This window comes from Adelges cooleyi, unplaced genomic scaffold (assembly GCF_023614345.1).
Source record: "Adelges cooleyi isolate 19-005CV unplaced genomic scaffold, UGA_ACOO_1.1 ACOO_flye_CR_arks_rails_tigmint_CR_PRNA_118, whole genome shotgun sequence".
In the NCBI taxonomy this organism is placed as follows: domain Eukaryota; kingdom Metazoa; phylum Arthropoda; class Insecta; order Hemiptera; family Adelgidae; genus Adelges; species Adelges cooleyi.
In genome coordinates, this window is record NW_026095771.1 from 679,393 (window position 1) to 705,850 (window position 26,458).

At 40.8% G+C, this 26,458-nt stretch overlaps 1 protein-coding gene and 1 long non-coding RNA gene across 2 annotated transcripts in view; one reads left to right on the forward strand and one right to left on the reverse strand.

The window, feature by feature from the left end:
• The window catches only part of LOC126847703 (uncharacterized), a 330,437-nt gene that overhangs the window by 6,938 nt on the left and 297,041 nt on the right, over nucleotides 1-26,458 (reverse strand). The gene's annotated exons all lie outside the window — the stretch shown is intronic.
• On the forward strand, nucleotides 9,521-10,158 carry LOC126847760 (uncharacterized). Its single transcript, XR_007687126.1, has 3 exons — nucleotides 9,521-9,643; nucleotides 9,699-10,024; nucleotides 10,096-10,158. It is a non-coding gene; the product is annotated as an uncharacterized LOC126847760 (long non-coding RNA).

Here is a 26,458-nt window from a genome sequence, read left to right on the forward strand (position 1 = left end):
AAACAATCAATATCTTATTGGGTTTAATTAATTTTTTTTTTCATAGTGATTTATATAACGTGATCTCAATTTTCCATACATTTTTACGATCCTACCCCCCAAAACAATTTTTTTCATATCATCTTTTTAAACCTAAGTAGTAACGCATACATTTCATTACCTTATTAAATTGAGAATAATGTACTAACAATTTTGACTGGTCGATAACCAGTTTTGGATAACTCTTTTTGAAGTTATACAATTTTCAAATTGAGAGCAGAAGGAAAGAGAGAGTAAAGTATTATTTTTAGCTGTGCGCACTTCCCAACCATACTTCCCTTCGCGTCCTAACTTTTAAACTCTTATAACTTTAAAAATATGTGTTGGTTTAGCTTGGTTTAGAATATGCAGGTTTATATTGTACTAAATTTAGAATTTGCTTGTTTTTTTTAATATTGTTTTGATTATAAATATTTATGACAAGAACTATATTTGTAAGTCTTTAACCTCAAATAATAATAGTTTACTAGATAAAAATGACTATTTAGTAAAACGTTAACCTTTAAGTTATAAATAGTTCAGCAAAACATTGACAAAAACCTAATAGTTTTAAAATAATAGATCATAAATTACCAGACGAGCTCCTTTTTTCTGACCAAGCGCAGCTATTTCTGGAAATCAACAAATAAATACTTTTTAGTATTATTATGAGCCAAACCAACTTTTTAAGGATTTTTACTCATTATTAGAAGAAAGTACATTTGCCATACAGACGCCAAATAAATAATGTATCTGTTAAATAACTGCTTTTAAATAGTTTTTTAACTTATAACATTACTTTGCTTTTTTTTGTGTTTGTGTAAGCACTAATCATGATAGCTTGGAAAATCGAATGTTAGGTTCTACCATAAGTTGACAGTATTCTCGAATCGGATATACTTTTAGGAATTGTATATAGAAATGTGTCAGTATGTTTTTATTTCTACTGTGCTATATCGTTTGACTATTCACTAAACCATATATTTTAAACTTTTCATAAATCCTGTGTAAAAAATACAGAAAATGACTATTATACACCTGTATGTGTAACTTTGTGTACACGTTGTCTTTTTTAGAATTTAATATCTCTCGTATCAACTTTGTGCACCTATGAACATTTAAAACATTTGGAACTACACATAGTCATTTTATTTTAACTGCGTGAAAAAATATATACTAATAAAATACATTATTATTTTTCTGCTTGATCAAAGTACATTTTATTTTCAAACAAAACACAGGTAAAAAACCTGTTGAATATTTGTAACATATATAAATTAAAATTTGTTTTAAATGTTTTTTTTTCTAGCTTTATGCTCAATTATATTTATTTACCACATTCCGGCGATGACGTACCGCCACACCTTAAAAGTAAACGTTCGTTTCTCAATGTATATTTTACACACAAAAATTCTAGGTTTGATTACATTTTTTATGCGAATTTTAAACCAGAAGTAATGTTTAAAAAAATACTTACAGACTTATGCATTTATCAAATAATTTACCAAATTTACTTTCTTCAGGCTAAAAAAAAAAACCAAGTAATACATTAATTGTATAAAATGAATTTAACTCTAACGATTAGGTTACGATTCTAACTTTAATCTATTATTTATAACAGTATAAAAACAATATTAAAAACTTGTCTTGATTACAAATATTTATGACAAGAATTTTATTTGTAAGTCTTTAAGCTAAAAAAAATAATAGTTTGTTAAATAAGAATGGCTATTTAAGAAAAATTTAAACCTTATATTATAAATAATCCAGTAAATATTGACAAAAACTTAATAGTTTTAAAATAATAGTATATTTTACCTGAGGTTCAGCCTGAATTTTAGCTTTTGTTTCATTATCAGATGAAGCTGTACCAGATTCAGTCTGAATTTCCACGTCAGCTATTATTTTACTTTCAGATGGAGCTGTACCAGGTTCAGTCTGAATTTCTAGGTCAGCTATTATTTTATTTTCAGGTGAAGTTGTATCTGAAGCTTCATTTGTTTGTATTTTAGTTTCTGTTTCTGGTAATCAACGAATAAAAACAATAATTACTAAATATTTTTTTTATGAGTCAAACCAACTTTTCAGGGAGTTTTACATATTATTAGATGATCTCACATTTGCCAATCCGACGCTATAACTTAAACTACTTAACTACTAACAGTTAAACCTACTTTTTTCACTCGTTATAAAGCATAATTGTGCATGGGCTAATCTGACGTCACATAAATCATTTGTACATACGAGTATCTGTTACGTTTTAGCTTCAATGCGAAGCTGAGAAGATATTGGATTTATAATGTGAGTTTTTTTTATGTGCTTGTAAACATGATGAATATACTTCTATATTTTTATCGAGTATTCATCAGGCATACCCCTATTCGCATATACAGTTTAAATGCCAGAAATTTTTTTTTTTTTTAATTTGTGTACATAGCTTTTGACTTACCTCTTTTTATAGCAAAGAGAGTACACGAATTACAAAAAAAAAAAAATAAAAATAAAAAATTCAACTGGAAATAAAACTGCATTTCTGTCTTATAATTTAATTAAATACATTATTATTAAAACAAATTAATTAAAAATGATTTTTTTCTAACCATCAACTAAATGATCCGTTATTTCTTCATCGCCATACCTGGAAAGTAAACGTTCATTTTGATGGCATTTTTTATACAATTATAATACCAAAAATAATGTTTTAAAAAATACTTACGAAGCACACGTTGCTAGGCTAAGTAAAAGAATAATCTTGATGTTCGTCATATTTTGTATCACACAGATAAAATATTCAACTGTTATAATATACTGCTTAACTAGACTGTAGGCATACTGTGTGCTACTACAGTATTCTAAGACAACATGAAGTTATTGTTATTCCACAATGTATTAACTTAGTCTTTTTAAGTTTGTTTTACGGTTCGTATACGGAAAGGTGTTATTTATGAGCCTATTTTTTATATTGTCATTTTAAAGCAGAATGAGGTTTTAAATCTCTAATAAAAATTTTATTTTTTAAACATCAGCCAAGTCATAATGTTTATTATTAAAAAAAACTGTATAAACATTCTATTAAAATTGAGAACTTGCAAAACATAATTAATACATTAGTAAAATAACTTTAAAACCATATTTAAAATCATGAATAACAAAATATGGATTTTAAAACGATTTGTGTTCGACAAATAAATCAGTACCTCTGTCCATATTTGTGCATGACTATATAAATAAAGTCTGTTTATAAAGATTTAAATTCGAACGAAAATGTATGTCGAGTATAAAAATCGCAACACTAGCATTGTTTACTAATTCATGGTATACCTAGTTTAAAAAAAAATTCATATTAAATTATATACAGGGCTATCATTTAATCGTGAACCTCTCAATATCTCATTGGGTTTAATTAATAATTGGATTAATTATTTCATACATTTTTTGTATAATGTGAACTCAATTTTCCATGTAAACTATTTTTGAAGTTATTTAAGTTTCAAGTTAAGGACAGGAGGAAATGTGTTGTGTAGTATTATTCTTATTTGCGCGCACTTATCCACCGAACTTCCTCTCCCATCCTAACTTTTAAACTCTTATAACATAAAACATATTTGTTAAATCTGCGTATCAACCAGTCAAAATGTTTTGTACTTTTGTACCTACTACTTACACCGCAACACTCGCATTGTTTACCGATGCGGTATTATTTGTTTTTGATCCAAGCATACTGCATAAGTCGAAAACAAGTTATATTTTTTTGTACCCAAAACATTTGGCCTTGATGACTGAATCTGCGTAATACATACAGTGAAGTACTACATTAAGATATTATTAAAAAAAATTTAAAAAAACAACAATTTTATAATTTATTTTTTACCCAAACTTTTAGACGAAAACAAAACGTCACCTATATTTTTATTTCCAAACCCTGTTTACTTAATTGAGTACCATAGGTTTACACTTGATGTATTTTTTTGAATATTAAACCTGCATCGATATTAGTCGCCGATATTTAAAAACTGTTTATCCCTAACACCACATTAAAACTCAAATATGAAGGTTAATTAATATGAACGATTATGTTAGGATTTTATTTTTGGATTCAAAACTTTTAGCTTAGATGACTTAAATATATTCTATTCGTGAATAACAACTATAAATACCTTTTAATATAGTAAAACTGTAATGGTCATATTTAGCCGCCCGTTACCACTCTTCTCCAAAGATGCGTTATTAGCACTTTACTTAGTTTGTAACATATGTATATGTGAGCCATTATAGATAGGAGAGACAACAGACACACGGGCACAATGCTGGGGGCTCCTATGCCCAGTTAGTTGTCATACTTATTGTTTCATATTACCTTACTATTTTATATTTCTCTTAACTTTACCCGTACTCGTGTGTCCGTTCAACTCCGCCATTACCTGGACTAACTACATAGAACGCTTAAGGATCAAGGTAGAGGTGTAATATACATGTATGTGTATATACGTATACATAAATTGAAAGTTAAGTTATTTAGAGGTACGACCGACTGTTAAGCTCCTAAGACGAAAAAGCATATACACATATATAAAGGAGACTTTAGGGATATTTAAGTGTAGATACGGCCATCCGTCCTGTCTTCGGGTCCACTAATTTAGCCCTATCGGCTAACATTTCGGTCTAGCATAGCCAACTAGCCAAACAGACACGCTACACTCTATGATATAAATATTTAGTCGAATCGAAAAGTTAAAACATTATGGATTTCCTTTGTCTAATATAAGTGTTTTTTTTCTTCAAATCAAGTTGTTTATCGTGACTTTGGATGTATTTTTCATAATGTTAAAAGTTAATGAAAGGTTAATTAAATGTATGCGTTACCAATTAAATTTCAAAAGTTGGTATATGAATAATTAGTTTGGAGAGGGGGTAAAAACATACATATTTGTGGAAAATTGAGATCACATTGTATAAAAACACTAAAAGAATAAATCCAATTATTATTAAACCCAATGAGACATTGAGTGGTTCACAGTTAAATGATAATCCTGTTTAATATAATATATAAATATGTTTTTTTTTTAATTAGGTATACGGTATACCACGAATCACTAAACAATGCTAATGTTGCGATTTTTATACTTGATATACATTTTTGTTTGAATGGAAATCTTATTATTGACAAAGGTAGTAATTATAGTATTGACAAAGATGCTGAACACAAAATCGTTTTAAAATTCATATTTTGTTTTTCATGATTTTAAATTCTTTTACTAGGTCTAAATTCTAAAATAATGTTTATATGGTTTGAACATGTACTGAACATTATGGCTTGATGGGTATTTAAAAAATCCGAACTTTATTATTTAAAAATATAATTTGTAATAGTGATTCTAATTCTGCTTTACAATGATATTTGAACCCGATTTAAAACGACACAGTATAAAATGTTTTTTTATTTCTATATTGATACTTTATCACATGATAATTTTGTATGTATAAAAATACAATAGTCGTAGCTTTGGAAGCCCTAATTATATGTGTTGTTTGTTTGTAAATGTTCGTCGTTCTAAACATATTATTATCATTTTAAAATGAATAAGTATTTTTATATAACTTAAACTTTTTTCGTTAATATTACAAACTTACAAGAGTTACGGTCTATTGAAAGACCCTAGTGTTATGCTTACAATTATAGAGGCCAAACAATTGTTGTTATCTGGCAGCCAAAAGTATTTCCCTAAGTTTTATGTTTTAATGGGCTATAGATTTGTATTATAATTTTTCGGAAAATACTGATTTTTCGATCACGTGGTTGGTGAACTTTTGAATTTGCTTTTCGAATATGTATATGATTATCGCGTACTTGTCCGCATTGTTCGGGCCTTTTGGCAACACGGAAGTCTTTGTTTTGAATTGTGCATTGACCGAATCGTCAACGTGGTCGGGTAGCTGTCGGCAATAGGTTTTCCTGAACGGACCGAAGTAACGTTTTATATGAGTATTCAGGTAAGTATGGAAAGTACTGGAATGATGGCAGCCGATTTTTATCGTTTTTCCGACCTTATCATTTTACTTATTAGCTTATAATTTTACTTTTTTTTTCTATAGGCAACACCCAGAAACTCGCCAAGATTGCCATATATATAGTTATTTATTTCCTTCTAAATTCGTATATATATATTTTTTTCTAAATGAAAGTTACTTGGTTATAAGTCATTAACCACAATTGATTTAATTATTTAAATAATAATAATGATTTTGACATTATCAATAGTTAAGTTAATTTATAATATAGGTATTACTGAGACGTATAAGAACTTTTGATTCGATTTATGGTCTATCAATCTGGTCAAGGTGTTTCTAGGTGTTATTTTTCTTTAAGTAACAAGCATTTTTTTTTCTTTCTATCACTGGAAATGCGCCGATTGGCGATTCAGCGATCTCTCTTTAAAAATGATGCCTGTACCGTTGCAATCATTACATATAGCTGGACGAGTTCGAACAGAAGTTTGATAATTTCTATTATTATTATTTTTATTGATACTATATTTCATACGTGATTTACAGAAAAAGGAAATATGGCCAAGCCTATTACAAATCCAACAGCGTGTTTTTGCATACTTGTTAGTGTTAACATTACTACGATCAATAATGTTAGAAACAGTCTTAGGTGATTGAGATTTTTGTTTAGGTTCCCTTACACTAGATCTGTTAACATTACGTTGTGAATTATAACATCTATCTATTTCTTTTTCTATTGATTCAACTGACCTCCCCTTAACATCCTTATCTACTACATCGTTACAATCATTTCCTATGTCATTGTTTCCTATTTTAATTAGTTCAGGGGATTCTATAATTTCTGATTCAAAAAATCCTTCATTACTACTTTCATTACTATCGCTTTTGGTCAGGTCTATTAATTGGTCTATAACTTGATTTCCTAAAGTATCTTTTGATTCCATTTTTTTTTTTTAATTTTGGGAGATGACTGGGCCTACCTACACTTAAGATAATACTTATATAAAACAAAAGTTCTTAACCTAGCTTAATACAATATAAATTTCTTATCTACTTACAAAAGAGCGTTCATATTTGAATGGTTCTTCCAAAAACGTCGATTTCAACGAAGTGCTTCAATTGACTTGTCCCTTCCAGTTGAAATCTGTTGGACTTGATGTCGTTACCGTCTTTGAATGATCCTACCGACTGCGCCAATGTAACAACCCTGTAGCCCTGTACGTATGTATTGCAGGCTGTTTGAGTCTTGTCACAATCGTGGTGATAGGTTTTTAGATATTTAATAGAATAACTTCAGAGTAAATCACAAACACTTAATTTAATATACTTATAAAACATGTACAACGACAAACAGTTAATAGCATAAGTTCAGTATGCTTCAAAAATATAATGATTAAGACAATTATAAGCCGCTTAAGACTTCAAAAGAAGATGATAGGTAGAAACTTCAAGTGTAGTGTATGGTGGTCCCAGCACATCTGCCTGCTATGACTGAAGTTCTCCCTTATATGCTGGTACGCTCGCTGAATGGCCGTGGGAATCCTCGCAATTATCGAAAGTCCGCACGTGGATGACCTCGCTCGTCCATGACATCCGCTTATGTCAACGGTGGAGGAAGGGTAGAGGCATGAAAGTGCAGCCTTCGCATGGTCGAAATTGGCTAGCTTCGATGTGAGATTCGCACGGTAGTTACCAAAACGTTAAGTTCCTTTTAGTGGTTGGCCTCGTTGTTGAGGTCAACTGTGAACAGAATTACAAGTTGTCTGCTTTCGCAAGATGCTGTAACGACCTTTTGGGTCTGATGTGAAATCGGCACGTGTGGTACATTCATATTCAGCAATATTTAACAATGAGAAGTTATATAATATTATATATAGATATATGTATATGTTAGTCCTGATAAGTTATACAGTGTAATATATATATATATGTATCTATTAGCCCTGAAAAGGGTGGGTCCTTAACAAGTTTAGGGTTGCCATTAGTAGTATGTTTTGGCCGTATGTAGCCCTGTTATCAGGCTCCTGTTATCACTAACAAGCTCCTGTTATCACAGGATCGTGATAACAGGATTGTGATAACAGGGCGTGATAACAGGGCGTTATAGCAAGGCGTGATAACAGGGCGTGATAACAGGATTGTGATAACAGGGCGTTATAGCAAGGCGTGATAACAGGGCGTTATAACAGGGTCGTGATAACAGGGTGTGATAGCAAGGCGTGATAGCAGGGCGTGATAGCAGGGCGTAATAGCAGGGCGTGATAGCAGGGCGTGATAGCAGGGCGTGATAGCAGGGCGTGATAGCAGGGCGTGATAGCAGGGCGTGATAGCAGGGCGTGATATCAGGGCGTGATAACAGGGCGTGATAGCAGGGTGTGATAACAGGGTCGTGATAACAGGGCGTGATAGCAGGGCGTGATAACAGAGTCGTGATAACAGGATTCGATACAATACATTGTATTCGATACATAAGACTACTATTATATCGTACAGTACACGTACGATAAAACGTGTGTTTTGGCCGTATGTAGCCCTGTTATCAGGCTCCTGTTATCACTAACAGGCTCCTGTTATCAGGCTTCTGTTATCACATGATCGTGATAACAGGAGCCTGATAACAGGATTGTGATAACAGGGCGTGATAACAGGGCGTTATAGCAAGGCGTGATAACAGGGCGTGATAACAGGATTGTGATAACAGGGCGTTATAGCAAGGCGTTATAACAGGGTCGTGATAACAGGGTGTGATAGCAAGGCGTGATAGCAGGGCGTGATAGCAAGGCGTGATAACAGGGCGCCATAACAGGGTCGTGATAGCAGGGCGTGATAACAGAGTCGTGATAACAGGATTCGATACAATACATTGTATTCGATACATAAGACTACTATTATATCGTACAGTACATGTACGATAAAACGTATGTTTTGGCCGTATGTAGCTCTGTTATCAGGCTCCTGTTATCACTATCAGGCTCCTGTTATCAGGATCGTGGTAACAGGAGCCTGATAACAGGATTGTGATAACAGGGCGTGATAACAGGGCGTTATGGCAATGCGTGATAACAGGGCGTGATAACAGGATTGTGATAACAGGGCGTTATAGCAAGGCGTGATAACAGGGCGTTATAACAGGGCGTTATAACAGGGTCGTGATAGCAGGGCGTGATAGCAAGGCGTGATAACAGGGCGTGATAACAGGGCGTCATAACAGGGTCGTGATAGCAGGGCGTGATAGCAGGGCGTGATAGCAAGGCGTGATAGCAAGGCGTGATAGCAGGGCGTGATAGCAGGGCGTGATAGCAGGGCGTGATACAGGGCGTGATAACAGGGTCGTGATAACAGGGCGTGATAGCAGGGCGTGATAACAGAGTCGTGATAACAGGATTCGATACGGCCATATCACGATTCTGTTATCACAATCCTGTTTTCACTACTGGTATCACAATCCTGTTATCACTACTGGTATCACACACACACACACACACACGCACATGGTGGGGACGGGCGAACATCAGCATATAAGGAAGGGTGCACCACCCAACATTTAACAGTTACCAGTTATCACTGCAAGACAGTCGGTGAACAATCATTTGTGCACATACACACACGTACGGTCAAGGTAAGTCCGAGCCAGAGCTTAGATGTATTAAGTCAAACAATATTGTCATTTACAGATGAGTCAAATCACCAAAGATTTCCTAAACGACCGCAGCGAGTTCGTGTTGGAATCGAGGAGACGTCACATTACGGAGATTCAACCCTTCGTCCCATACAGAGTGATACGGTTCGAAACGGTCGTTACAAAGCACGATGCGCGTACGCCCGCCGTAGAATTACGCTTGGGCGATAATCCACAACCCATACGCGTATACTTGCCAACCAGATTCAGAATGACCGACGAAGAACTACAGAAGCCGATAGATTCTAATCTAACAATGATCTACAAGGGAAAGAAGAACGGGTCCAACGTCCACGATGTCGTATTTTTATAATATTATGGGTAAGTGCAATAGTCAGTTAGCAGAAAAAAAAATTAAATAACTAATTGCTGGTGTCTGTTGTACTCTACAGATAATGACGGACCGTTCGACGACTGACCTGCAGTACAACACACGCGCAAATATATAAGTAGCAGTAGGAGTAAATGTGATTAATGTCAATAAAAAAAAAAAAAAAAATGTATGTTTAGCTATTAATACCTAAATAAATATATATATATATCAAGTAAACGAAATATGATCTTATTATTATTATTATTACGATTTGAATGATATTGTACTAATAAAATAAATATTATTAACGAACACACACACACACACACACACATCAAGTAATTTATATCATATTAGGATTATTATGTTATGTGTGTATTACTACTATGATTATTATATAAATAATAGTATTATTATTATATTTAATTTTATTGGAATAAATAATATATACAAATAATATATATATATATATATATATATATATATATGCGCTTGCGCGTACATGTTGCAGAAATGGATAACGTGTCTTCGACGCCACGGGGCCATTAAAAGAACTCCAGTCGAAGTCTCGTTATCCATTTCTGCAACATGTACGCGCAAACGCATATATATATATATATATATATATATATATATATATATATATATATATAACACATCATGTAATTTATGAATTCACGCCGTTGGCAATTCGTGCCACGTCCACGAGGAATGGAGGCTCACAGACGTGTCTGAAATTTGTGCGTCGAGGTCGACGGCCGCATGGTCAGTGCACAAAGTAAAAAAAAAAAAAATATTATCATTATTAGTTTATCTAACATACGTCCACGATACCGTAGTTATATAATATTATGGGTAAGTGCAAAAAAAAATATTATCATTATTAGTTTATCTAACATACGTCCACGATACCGTAGTTATATAATATTATGGGTAAGTGCAATAGTCAGTTAGCAGAAAAAAAAATTAAATAACTAATTGCCGTTGACTATTGTACTCTACAGATAATGACGGACCGGTCGACGACACGCACACACACACACACACACACACACACACACACATCATGTAATTTATATCATATTAGGATTATTATATAAATAATAGTATTATTATTATATTTAATTTTATTGGAATAAATAATATATACAAATAATATATATATATATATATATATATATATGCGCTTGCGCGTACATGTTGCAGAAATGGATAACGAGTCTTCGACGCCACGGGGGCCATTAAAAGAACTCCAGTCGAAGTCTCGTTATCCATTTCTGCAACATGTACGCGCAAGCGCATATATATATATATATATATATATATATATATGCGCTTAGATGTACGTTGTGAACCAGGTGACGACGGTGGCGGCGGCGGCGGAGGCGGTGGTGTCTCGGGTGATGGGGACACCGTCCACGGCGTAGTTGGTGGCGGTGTGCAATTGCTGCAACACCTGTCCGGCGAATGCGCTATAAATACCGGCGCTATATATATTGTCTTTCAATAACCGGAAAGTTCATCTTAATACGCACGTTTTCAAACCTAACACACACACACACACACACACACACACACACACACACACACACACACACACACAGTGAAAATGAATCAGTCTTGTGTTGTATGTAAGTACACGTTTGCTAACCGAAAGAATATGCTACGACATCAAAGACAGTTCAACCATTACTTAGGTATAAATGAATATGGAAATATGATTAAATAGATTAATATCACCCTGACACGTTATTTACAGTTGGACCGGATCAACCCGGATCAACTCAGCAATCCCCCAACGAAGGTAAGGAAAAAAAAAAAATAGATCAGTATTAATTTTAGATATATGATAGAACAATAATAATAAGAAAAGTGAAATATCATTACAGCGACCGCGCCTCAACACACTGATCATCGTCAAGTCCATGTTGATGATGAAGGTAATTAAAAAAGAAATATAATAGTATAGGATGATTCTATTTGTTGTTATTTAATTACAGTATGGATAGACTTGACTACAGAAGAAGAAAATAGGGAAGCAGACAATTTTAGTAACATCGGGGAAACAGGTAAACAAAAAAAAAATAATGATTTAAGGTAACTAATATACATTCATTCAACTCGGCTAACACGGTCACAATATATATGTATCAGAAAGAGTACCGGCTGCAATGAATTCGGTCAACTACAGCAGTGTCTGCGACGACCACAATTACAGCAGTGTCTGCGTCGATCAAAATATCGGTAAAAAGAATATTAATAATAATAATATACAAAACAATAACAGGGTTGATCAATTTAGAATAGATCGACGTCTGGCCTCCGTCTCCGACACACCACACAGGAACCGTCGCCGACACATCGATAAGAACTGGTGGTGCCATGACAATGACCGGTATAATCAATTACACTAATTAAAATAACGCGTGCGGATAAGTACTAATAAATGGAAACATATAGGTCAAATGGACGCTACCGATGTGCCGAGTAGAATCACAACAACGGCTGCTACAGACGGCCGCAATACCGATAATATGCAAATACAAAGTCCGAACCGTAAGAATACAACCAATACAATTAATAATATGATTATACGTAAATGATAAATTAATTTAAAATAAGTAGTAAAATGATAATTTAGTTATGAATTAATTTAAAATAAATTTTTTTACATGGTATTTATGTTAATGTTGGAATTTAAAATAAATTAACAAACCGTGATATACACACACACACACGCGCACACACACACACACACACACACACACACACACACACACACATAGTTTTCATAACGCATGTTTCGGAACGCGTTACATTTTTTTTCTCGACTATATTCATGTGGGCAGTATTTTTTTTTTTTTTTTTTGATTTGCTGTGTGTGTGTGTGTGTGTGTGTGTGTGTGTGTGTGTGACAATATATATATTTATAAGGAAATAACAGTGTACTGTAATTTAATATTCATAGCGCTCGACAACGACGATGAGAATAATAATAATAATAATAATAATATTAATAACGGTGTGTATTTGCTTTACGAACAGCTCGATTCGGCGATGCTTTCGACGGCCGAATTTCAAATTTCAAAATCGATTGTCGAAATACGACCGCCGACATTAATGAGTTCTTGGTCCGATCGGAAGCTAAGGTGTTGAAGGTGTGGGATAAACAGCTCGTTCGGTACGTAGCGCTGAAAGTGAGTCTGGGTTTGTACGCGGTGTACGAAAAACAGAAGCAGCCGGCTGCTGGCGGCGCCGACGTGTATGACACATGTGTGCACGATCACGCGGCCGGTCCGGTCATACTGACACAGGGACAGGATCAGCACACAGTGTATACACAGCTTGCTGATATTATTCGTACGAGCGCCGACGAATTTGAACGTGGCGATTCGGGGTGGGCGTTTCGCGAGAACGTATACCTCGAAACGTCTACGTACAAGTATAATCCGCTCAGGGCATCGTGCACAATTACTCTGCCTACCTCGCTGTTGCGGAAGAGCGCCGTCCTGAACATCGCGAACACCGATGATGCATGTTTTTTTTGGGCGATCGTGGCGCACATCCACCCTGCACCGGCAGGTGTTGATCCCACGCGTACTACGAGCTATCCCCCCTACAACCGTATACTCCAAACCCGCGGGATCTCGATGCCGGTGGCGTTAAAGTCCATCCCAAAATTCGAAACCGACAACGAGATCAGCGTTAACGTGTACGCTTGGGAGGATAACAAGATCGTAGGGCCACTTTACTATACGACCGAAAAGCGAGTGCGCCACGTGAACCTGATGTACGTCACATCGGTTAACCGCACCGACGGCCATTATGTGTTGATAACCGACTTGGCGCGCGCCGTGGGGAAACAATTGTCTAGGCGCGGGCACAGAGCGTTTCTGTGTGACGGTTGTCTCCTCACGTTTAGGAACCAAGCGGCGATGGATCAACACGAATGCCGGCGGTGTCGCGTTGTTCTCCCATCGGACGATAAAAATATCGTCGAGTTCATCAATTGGAAAAACATCGTTCCCGTTCCATTCTGTATTTACGCAGACACCGAAGCTATCCTCAAACCGATCGCTCCGCCCCCGAATGCCGGTGGGACCTACGACATCGCGGAGCACGTAGCGTGTAGTTTCGCTTACTTTGTCAAGTGCGATTTCGATTCGTCACTTGACAAGTTTGAACTCTACCGGGGCGCGGATTGCATGTCGGTGTTTGTGGAACGGTTGGAACGGGACGTGAAGGCCATAGCTCGACGGTTTTTCCCCGGTGGATATGACCCCCCTTACCCCCGCGCAGCAGGCAGTGCACGATGCGGCGACCGTGTGCTACGTCTGCCGCGAACCGTTGACACCGGTCGACAAGGTGCGGGACCATTGTCACCTGAGCGGACGATACAGAGGCCCGGCTCACAGCGCGTGTAACTTAAAACTGCGAGTACCGAACTACGTACCGATCGTGCTCCACAATTTTTCGGGTTACGATAGTCATTTTCTCACCACCGCCCTCGCCGACGACACCAATCAAATCCAAGTCATCGCCAAGACCAAAGAAAAGTACATTTCGTTGTCTAAGTTTCTGCGGTTGGACGACGAAACCGGCGGGAGTCACACAATCGTCATGCGGTTCATCGATTCATACCGGTAAGACTGATAAAAACAAAGCAGTAATTTTGGTCTACAATAACGGTATTTCTGGACAGGTTTCTGCCCTCGTCGCTGGACGAAGCCGCGCGGTCGCTGACCGACGTCCAGCTGGTGAACACCAAAACCCGGTTTCCGGACGATGGTCAGTTCCGGTTAATGAAAACGAAGGGGTATTTCCCGTACGAATACGTAACGAGCGCAGAGGTGCTTGAGGAAACGTCGTTACCTCCACTCGACGCTTTCCGGAGTCAGTTGACGTTGTCCACCATCACGGACGAACAATACCGCCACGCGCAGACCGTGTGGTCAACGTTTAACTGTCAAACACTAGGCCAGTATAGTGACGTATACATGTGCGGCGACGTGTACTTACTGGCCGACGTGTTTGAAACGTTCCGGAAGTTTATCCTCGAGCACTACAGACTCGATCCAGCTGCGTATCTGACGACCCCTTCGTTAGCCTGGGATGCGATGAAGCTAATGACAGGGGTCAAAATAGAGCTCATGACGGAGCACGATCAGGTGCAATACGTCATGAAAAACATCCGTGGGGGGTTGGTCCAATGCAATCAACATTATGCAAAGGCCAACAATAAGTATATGGAGGACTTTGACCCGACGGAAGAGCCATCGTACATCATGCAGTTAGACGAAAATAACCTTTACGGATGTGCGATGAGCCTCCCCCTTCCGATTGGTGAGTTCCATTTCTTAACCCCCGCGGAGCTCACCACTTTTGACCCCCTCACCGTTTCGGACGATGCGGAATTCGGCTATTTTGTGGAGGTAGACCTCGAATATCCGCACGCCGTCCACGACCGCCTAGCAGATTTACCGTTCTTTCCGGAGAACATGGTTCCACCCGGAGGCAAATAGCCAAAGCTCATAGCCAACCTGATCAATAAAGAGAAGTAAGAACAACGGGGAAAATGTGTGTGTGTGTGTGTGGGCAACGGGAATATTTATCGATTTTTTTTTTTTTTTTGTTTCAGATACGTCACTCATTACAGGTGCTTACAGCAAGGCGTTGCCAACGGGGTGGTTCTCCGGAGAATCCATAGCGCACTTCGGTTTCGGCAGCGTGCTTGGATCCGTCCGTTCATCGAAACGAACACGAGATTGCGCGCTGCGACCAGGACGAAGTTCGAGGGCAACTTGCCAAAACTGATGTCGAATTCGGTTTACGGCAAGGCGCTCGAGAACCCTGAAAAACGAACCAAAGTGCACATTGTCACGCGCTGGAGAAACGTCAAGCAGAGACTAGGAGCCGGTGTTTTGATAGCTAAACCCACGTTCGACAGCGTGGTGATCTTTACCCCGTCCATGGCGGCCGTGCAGATGACCAAATCGGTTATCAAGTACGACCGGCCGTCATACGCGGGTTTCGCCGTGCTGGAGCTGTCAAAATACATTCTGTACGACTTCCATTACGGGTACATGGTACCCAAATATGGCTCTAAAGCGCGTGTCATCTATGAAGACACTGACAGTCTGTTTTATTGGGTTGAAACCGATGATTTTTATGCTGACATGAAGGCTGATATCGACAAGTATGCACGGACCGCTTTGCCGGTCGTTCACACAAACTAATGGGTTTATTTTTTTTTATCCAGGTACGATACCAGCAACTTCAGTCCGGACAACCCATACGGAATGCCTTTGGTCAACAAAATGCTTTTATGGAAGATGAAGGACGATGCTGGTGGTAACATCGTCCTATTATTCATCGGCCTTCGGAGCAAGTCGTACTGCTCCGATTCGGTCGAACCGTCGATGAATAAAAAAAAGCTGAAAGGCATTCAACGCGCGGTCGTGGAAAAGACGATCACCCCCCAGGACTACTACGACTGTCTCGTTATCCCGAACCACAAGGTAATGAGACAGACGTGTACGTTTCGGTCGAAACGTCATAGGCTGACCACCGAAATGTGCACGAAACTAGCGATGGTGTACAAAGACGACAAACGGTACCAAATACCCAATTCGTTTTTGACACTCCCCTGGGGTCATTATCGCATCCCAGACGATGAACCGGACAGTGACTAACCGGTGGCGGTGACGATGGATTTGACAGTGTAAAATAACCCAAGACTGACTCTTTTTGTATTTTATTTTTTATTTTTTTATTTTGTAAATAATGTATAGTAATAATACAAATTAAACCAAGACTTCTTTTTTTTTTTTTTTTTTAAATAATTTCCCTTTAGCGATAATAATATCAGGTAATACTATTTGCTAGTACAAAATATACATTGTTAAGTGTGTGTGTGTGTGTGTGGTGTGTGTGTGTGTGTGTGTGGACAGGAAAACATCAGGTTTGGACATGCGTGCACAGTGCCGCGGAATAAATAACAAACCGATGAAAGTATGAGTTATTTATTCAACATATAGCCAGATGAATACAAATTTACATATTCGTACAACATATATATATATATATATATATATATATATATATATATATATATGCATAAAACATAATAGAATAATAATAATAATAATAATAATAAGTTTAGTACAATATTTGCCGTTACCGTCCAATGTTTTCATCCATCCAAACGCGGAGGGCTAAACATTGCGCCTTCGCACAGGTTTTGTTTTGAGCGCGGTCCGAGTGAAATGGACATACGTGTTGTTGTTGTTGGAGCATCCGGCACTTGGGACAGCCGTAAGCTTCCAGGTCGATGACCGTGCACTTCGGTAGATAGCGTTGTAGGAGGTTCCGCTTTTGAATGCCTTTGACGTACACAGCAGTGTAGCGGCTGTTAACGGCGCCTAGGACGCGTGCCAGCTCCGAATACGGTATGTGACCGTCTGTATAGCGGATACCGTGAAAGTGTGTTTGCAACCAAACGTTTACTTTCGTGCTTTGCGGTGACAGCCGAAAGGTAGGCGGATGTTGAACCAACCAATGCATCACGTGTGTAGCTCTTTGCGCGTCAGCTATGCATATTTCTTTGATGACCATGTGAAGGTCCGAGTCGACCACGCACTGAACGTCAATAACCGCTGAAAGCATATTGTCAAACTGAGCTATCGGTTCGTTTGATCCAAGCATTATACTTGACGGGTAACCCGACGTATTTCACGAACTGCTTGTCCCCCTTCCTCCGGACAATTTTTTCTATTAAATACGTGTTGGGATAACGCGTCCGGTTCATCTCTTGCGCGTAGAACGTTCCGTTAACCGGCGCGCCGCTCTTATCGCGCACTGTATAAACTGTAGGCGCTGTCCGTCGTACCCCGGACACGGTGAAAATTTCGTTTGACCAACTTTGCGCATAACCCTTATCAAATACCGTTTTATGTTTGCTCAGGCGTACGGCATCGCCCACGGCGAATTTAGGTTTGCCGCCTGCCGCCGCCGCCGGTTTCGGCAACCGGTAGAAAACAACACTCCCGGGCTCGCGGGACGCGTCGTTCGGCGTCATTCGGATGGACGTGTGCACGGTTGTGTTGTAAGCGGCGACTAGATCATTAACGAGCGGCACCCATTCGTGGTTGCCGTGCGCTGTAAATGCTTTCCACATCTTTTCTTTAAGCGTTCTGTTCCAGCGTTCGCAAACGCTCGCCTTCAGCGGCGTGTACGTTTGATAATGGTGTATATTATACTGCTCGTACACGCGTCGTGCGTCTTTATTGATAAATTCCAGACCACGATCCGTGTACAGGTGACGACATCGTCTGTCGCTGGACTTGATTATGTGTTCGAGGGCAGCGGCCACGGTCGGACCAGATTTATTTTTCAACGGTACGGCCCAGCCGTACTTGGTGTACACGTCTATAACTGTCAGGAGGAACGTGTGATTTTTATTTTTTTTTACTTTGGAAAACTTTTTCATGTCTACGAGGTCGGCTTGCCATAAATCGTCTTTGCCGTCGGTGCGCACGACCCGTCTGGCAAACCGCCGGATAGCCGGTCTGTGTAGTTCGGTTGCGATGTGCTCGCAAACGGTCATCATCGTCAGCGGATCACACCTATTTCCCTGAGTTCCTCCTCGCACGCGATAATTTCGTTGTGCACGGCGGTATTGCCCGCGGCTTGCGCGGCTCTGAGCAAAGCGAGGCGGTCGACTATTTCGTTGGCGTCGTCCCAGTAAACATATTCTTTGTCCTTCCCCGTAACCGTCAACCGCGTAATCCCGTCACCCGTCTTGGCCGCGGCGCAAACTGCGGTCAGGTCGCGTCCGTTCTCGTTGAACAACTGTTTGATAATGTACTTATACTTGTATCCGCGGTTCGTTTTCGGTCTACCGGACGATAGCAAATGACATCCTGTGTGAATGAGAAAATTGCGATACGTGGTCAGATCGTTTTCGGTGATGAATTGCATGCGGGGTACCGAGCTGCACACCAATTCTTGGAGTCCTTTCGTGAAGGGTATTTCGGTTAACGTGCCCACTTTTATACGGTTCTTGTTGAACTGTACTGCTTTATCACCCATCACCCATGTTCCGTCTGGTTGTAGATGAATGCCGTACGACGGATTGGTTTCGGTAATACGGAATTCTTCTGCTTTTTCTTTTTCTTCTTCTTCTTCAGACTCATCTTTCCGGGCGCCTCGCGCTTGCGTCCGCTGCGCCGACAACTCGGCTGTTAATTTTGTCAACGGTTCAACGATCGGCGCCGCGTGGGTTCGCACGTATTCGGTCGTCACGGCCAATCCGTGCCGCAGCTCGTCTAGTTTGCGTTTTATGCTTTTCTTAGCACGTATAATTGCTTCCGTCGTAGCCGGCGATTCCATGGTTACATTTTACTGAACGGGCGCGATGCCGTCGCGCCTTTTTATATACACGTCGAAACCCATTCGATAACGTCCGTCGTTTAGATCGAAGTCCTTGACAATTGTTAAAAACGAGTACCGGTCGGTGTTCCAACACTGCGAGCACATGGATTTAAAGTCAGCGAACGTCATATCGGATTGACAGTGTTCCTGGTAAACGTGCCGAACGTTAGTCTCGTCCTGTTTGTACAAAACTATCATCGACGCGTTGTCCCGGATCCCGTGCTTCGGCGCTTTGACATACGTTTGCGTCAGGTAAAAGCTATCGATCCCGTTGTGCCGTCCGCGGCAAAAGTATTCGGCGATGTTTCTTTGTTTTTCAAATGCGACATCGTCAAAAACAAACACCGAATTAGTCTGTACTTGTTCGGGTGGAGGCACATGATCCCCGTCGGTGTACACGTGCATTTGCGCGCCGTCAACGCCCTCCATCACCTTCTTTAACATTATATATTTTGGCTGATCAGGTGTCTTCGTGTACAGGTATATGTGTTCGAAGCGCAGCCCGTTTTCGTCTGTCAAAAGGTTTACCATCGCCGTCGTCTTGCCGACGTTACTGGGCCCCGCGATAATACATCTGATTGAGGAGGGTAGGAGGGGACCGTGACGGCTGTGGTGGTCGTCAGCAGCGGCTGGGTCGTCGTCGTCGAGCCGCAGAACGGTTAATTTGTGTTCTTGCGGTTCGAAAAACATTATAAAGGTGGTGTCGCAGACCAATGCCGTGTCCAAACGTAAACGGTGCGTCGTCGTCGAAGGTTCTCAGCGAACAAGATTGGTCGGGTTATCGTCACTGCGGTTATAAGCTCACTACTGTAATGCCCCGTGTCAACCGACGTAAACGGAAGGGACGGCGGTCTGCACCGAAAACCGGAGGCGGGCTGCGCTTCGGCAGTCTCGTAGCTGCCGCTCGTGCTGCGATGCGCAAAGCGAAACCGCTAACCGTCGCTGCGGCAGCGCGGAAGGCGTTATCCGCCGTCAACCAGGTCCGTCGGAAAGCCAGGGGAAAACCGGTTCTCCGACCACGCACGTTGGCCGTGCCGAAAATCGGCGGTGCGTTCGCGCTTGTGCCTTTTCTCTCAGCCCTGTCAGCGATCGGCTCACTGCTCGGCGGTGCGTCCGGAATCGTGCGTGCGGTTAACGACATCCGCAATAACAAAAACGCGAAAGCCCCGGTAAAAATCGGAAGTGGCTATTTGTTGCACCGCAAGCGAAACGGATCCGGATTCTACCTCAAACCGTACCAGCCAAAAAACTGATAACCACGCTGCCCAGATCGCGGGCGCTGAGCGACGTGGATATTATAAATTACGCGACAAAGTTGGGCATATCTCATTTCCGCGGTGTGTTTATGCGCGACACGTTACCGGCTGCGCCCTTGCGGTTTGAGTGCGGCGTCGTTAATCTTGACGTCTCTACCGGAAGTGGTACACACTGGTGCTGTTACCACAAGCGCAACGATACCGTCTTGTTTTTCGATCCGTTCGGTAACCTCCCGCCGCCGCTAGAACTTCAGCGTTATTTCAGCGGTTGTCTCGTCCAATATACCTACGACCGTGTGCAACGATTCGCAACATCCGTTTGCGGTCAGCTATGTCTCAAGTTTCTGTACGCTCAATGTCGTCCGCGCACCGCTCGTTCACGTTAACCTTTCAAGGTACCGCGAGCGAGCTGGTCAGCACGTTTTTCCCCCCTATCCCGTTGCGGACCGGCGCGGAGATCGCGTTGCTCGACGTCATAGTGTGCAATTCCCGTCCCAACGTCGACGCGTCTAACAACACTTTGAGCGTGCGACGGTTGCCAGGTGTTCAAAAACGCGGTGCCAACATCGATATGTACGATGACACTGTCGCCACCGGTACCGGTTCAGTGCAGATCAAATCGGACGCGCCGTCGCCGTTACCAGACGATGCCTATGACGACGTCGTGATACCCGTCGGGTCGTACGAGGTGTCCGCTTTGGCTCGCGTGCTCAAGTCACTAGTCGAAAACCTAAATCCCGATTACCGGTTCGCGCTTCATCCCAACGTCAACACGTTTGAATCGGAACTCCTGTGTAATCGCGACATTAGCTTCGCGGCCCCCAACAGCGTCGGCCCTCTATTGGGGTTTGAGCGGGTCGAGCTGCCGGCGAACACTTTGCACCGATCCGGTCGTCTGATCACCATCGATCCGCTTACGTGTATAAGAATCACATGCAACGTCGCGGCAGGTGCATTCGTCAACGGCGTTCGTAGTCGCGCGATCTATGACTTTTTCCCATCCGTCCCGCCCGGGTTTCAGATCGCAGAATCACCGCGTAATCTGATTTATTATCCAATAGCGACGGATCGTCTCGACCGCGTGCGGGTCACGATTACCGATCAGAACTCGAAGCTGGTCGACTTCCGCGGTGAACCAATCACAGTACGTTTACACGTGCGCGATGGGGTTGGTGTTTAAAAGCGTCCGCACGCGTCCGGTTCGGTACATTCAGCCGTCGACACGTTCCCGGTTAACACGGCAGAGCTTGCAAACGTTATCGGCGCTCGGCTACAAACTCGCCGCGAATCAAACCACCGTCAATGGACGTCGACGTTTTGGACATCACTCGGCGAGTCGAATTCGACGATCGCATCACTAAATACGAGTTTCACACTTATCAACCGTTCTCCAGCAACAGTCTAACGAACAACGATGAGATCCGCATCGCGATTCAACACCAGGACCTCTACACACTCCCTAGCGAATCACTGCTATGTCTGCAGGGATCCGTTGTCGTCACCCCGGCCACTGACACATCCGACGTGACCATCGTCACCAACGGATTGATGTTTTTGTTCGACGAGATTCGCTATGAGCTGAATTCAGTCGAAATCGATCGGGTGAGACAACCCGGCGTTGCTAGCACGCTCAAGGGGTACGTAACGATGCAGAAAACGGTACACGGTCGGTACGCGAACGCTGGTTGGTCGGCGAACACAACAAAAAAGTTTGATGTCGTTATACCGCTCAGGTTGATATTGGGATTTTGTGAAGATCACAGAAAACTCATAATTAACGCGCGACAAGAACTCGTTTTGCACCGTGCGAGCACCGACAGTGATGCTCTTACAACGAACGCGGCCGCCGCAAGCGTTGTGTTGGATCACGTTACGTGGAGAGTGCCGCACGTCAATGTAAACGATTCTGTTAGATTGCAGTTGCTCAAAGCGTTGGACGCGAAAAAACCGTTATCCATCGCTTTCCGTAGCTGGGAGCTATTCTCTTATCCGTCGCTCCCCCGTTCGAACAAACATTCCTGGGCGGTTAAGACGAGCACGCACACGGAAAAGCCGCGATACGTGATAGTAGCCTTGCAGACCGATCGGAAAAATAAACTCGCGACGAACTCCAGTCAGTTCGACGGATGCGGGTTGACCACGTTGAAAGTATATCTCAACTCTGAATCGTATCCGTACGATACGTTAAAAATCGATTATGCCGGTGATAAATTTTCGTTTTTGTACAACATGTATGCGAGTTTTCAAGAATCGTATTACGGCGTTCCGGTCGGAGAACCGTTGTTCACCGCAGCAGAGTTTAAGTCGACATCCCCCATCGTCGTTGTAGATTGTTCGAAACAGAATGATTTTGTTAAGAACGCACCGATTGACTTACGTATAGATTTTGAAACGGCTAGCAACGTGGCTGACAACACCGCTGCTTATTGTTTAATCGTACACGATAAAATTTTTGAATATAACGCTTTGACTAGCGAAGTGCACAAAATTTTGTAATATCAATTGATATAACAATACCTGTTTTTTTTTTGTATATATATTTTTTTTTAAATTTAATATTCCTTTATGATTGTAAATATTTTTTAAAAATAAATAATCATTGCGTTAAAAATTTTTTTTTTTCCCTTTCCTTTCCTTTCTTCGCTCTCAGTTATCAATCTTTTTCTTTTAACCATTGATTGGACGGGTAACATACAAAATGAATACACAGTTTTTTTTTTTTTTAGGTACATTACACATATTTATTTATTTCTATCGTTCGTCAAGATGATATATATATATAGTATAACAAACACACATAATATTAATCATATAAAAACAGAATTCGTTGTTACATTTTTTTATTTTTTTTATTTATGTGCCCGCGAAGCACAGGTCCGTCCGCCCGCCGTTTAATGATGCTGCTGCTGCTGCTGCTGCTAGCGTCGTCATTTTCTTCTTCTTCTTCTTCTCCCTCATAATCGTCATCGTCGTCGTCGTAGTCAGTGTTGTCCTCGTCATCGGCACTACTACTACTATTACTACTTTCAGTCTCTTCGACTGTGCTCTCCGCGTCGCTGTCGGGTAGTTCCATCACACTTGACGTGGACGACGATCTGCTCTCCTCCTCCTCCTCCGAAGACATCGTTAGATCTGGTGATAATGTAATTGGTCAATTTAGTTTTATACACTCACACACACACACACACACACACACACACACACCAAGGTCGATGTACTTACCCACTACGTCGGTTAACGAGAACACCCTTTCTATTCGCAGCTGTATTCGCCTCACAGCTTCCGCTGCTGCCGCGTCTACCACCTGTTTCACATTTTTTTTTTTTTTTTTACTATACGCTCCTTATATATATATATATATATATATAATTATTCCCTTAATATAAAATCGACTTACGCTCATCGGTAGTAACTCTGGCAACCCGTTGTCATCATCATCGTCGTCGACGTTATGCACCCAATTGGTACTAAACGGTGGCGGCGAATTTGGCGGCGATGGTGGTGAATATCTGTAGTGCATTTTGATTTGGTTGTATGTGTGAATGTGATTAAATGGTTTAGCGTGTTCGTTTATATATGGTGTGTGTGGTTATTTCGTCCCTTCATTTTCTTTGTGTTATCATTGTACGCGGTCTAACGGGAAATAACCTTATCAGGTTTCGACCGTCATGTCATCCACACTATCGCACGACGGTGGTGGTGGTGGTGGTGGTGAAGCAATGCTCCCACTGTCTGACTTGGTTACTGGTGTAGTACTCGTCTTCTCCTCCTCCTCCTCCACCACGTCGTTCCTGTTATAATTACTATGTACTAAAATATAATCAATAGGTTTTTTTTTATTTTACTTACTTATCTGTGTAACCGTCAAGTAACTTTGCTAAATTCCATTGTGAGTTAGGCATCATCATCATCGTATTAACATTTTCTCCCCATATTTCGTCGCACAGCCGTTTGTATTCTATGACCGCGATTTCTTTGTAATAACTTGGTTCTCGCGGTGGTAATCCGTGTACAGGATGATTCATCATTGCGGTGTACACCTCATCGACCGACATTGTTGCGTATCGATTTATCACCTCCACCGTCATCGCATTCTTCATCGTGCCGTATTGCTCCGTCAGGGCTGTACATATTTTCGCGTTATCATCAAGTGCCCGTACGATTACTTCGCGATTCCACTCCAACGTTAACAAATTTTCTTCGGTCAGCGTAAGGCGGGTGTGCGCGTCGTTGATGATCAGGTATGACTTTGAAAAACATCTGGTTTTTTTAATGATAATACCGTCCGGCGGTTGTACGTGGAACGCCGCGCGTTGATTGCTGCCCACGAACCGCGTGAGATCATTAATACCCGTTACCAGTCCGACGATTTGATTTAAGCTCAAGTTCATAAATCCGTTGGAACACACAATCATCGCTGCCGGAGCATATCCCGTCTCCGTCCACGCGCATCCTATGTGTAAGAATTTTCTCTCCTTAAAACTTATCGTTATCACTTTGACCGCCAAGAGTTTCGTTTTCGGCTCTTCGCACGTCCGCTTACGTCTGCTGCTGCTGCTGCTCATGCGTATCCCCTTTCCGGCCATTGTCGCTGTGGCAGTTCACTACTGTGTCCGTCGAGCGTTGACGCTATACTAGCGCGGTTCCGTCACCGCGTTCACCCGTCCCCACCATGTGTGTGTGTGTGTGTGTGTGTGTGTGATACCAGTAGTGATAACAGGATTGTGATACCAGTAGTGAAAACAGGATTGTGATAACAGAATCGTGATATGGCCGTATCGAATCCTGTTATCACGACTCTGTTATCACGCCCTGCTATCACGCCCTGTTATCACGACCCTGTTATCACGCCCTGCTATCACGCCTTGCTATCACGCCCTGCTATCACGCCCTGCTATCACGACCCTGTTATGGCGCCCTGTTATCACGCCCTGTTATCACGCCTTGCTATCACGCCCTGCTATCACGCCCTGCTATCACGCCTTGCTATCACACCCTGTTATCACGACCCTGTTATAACGCCCTGTTATCACGCCTTGCTATAACGCCCTGTTATCACAATCCTGTTATCACGCCCTGTTATCACAATCCTGTTATCACGCCCTGTTATCACTATCAGGCTCCTGTTATCAGGATCGTGATAACAGGAGACTGATAACAGGATTGTGATAACAGGAGCCTGATAGTGATAACAGGAGCCTGATAACAGGGCTACATACGGCCAAAACATACTACTGCCATTTTATGCCGTTTTCCTACAGATTTTTTTTTAAACATTATATACATAATATGCGTGCTAATAAAACTCAATATTTATATACACTGTAAGCATAGTTATTATTTTCAACGTTTTTTTAAACAGCTCTGTAAACATTGTGCCGATACTTAATCTAATCAGAATACGGGTAGGTATTTCAAATGATTTCGATAACTATTCTTTAGTATAATAGTTGCTATAGTAGTTCAAAATGTAAGGTTTTTCATTTTGAAATATTGTTTGAATTTGTGAACATTTTTATAACTTGAGTGTTATTAATTATTTTGCTCATCTCTATACTTTTCAGTGATAATGTTTAACTGGTACTTTGGATGTATTTATATAATATTTATATTAACCATGTAAATACATAGAAATACATTGAAAATGTAGATACCCGACAAAAATTATTAAATGATATTTTCACAACTTAATAACTAATTTCTCATCTAAACCAGATTTGCCATTACACACAGTCTAAGTAAATAACATTTTTT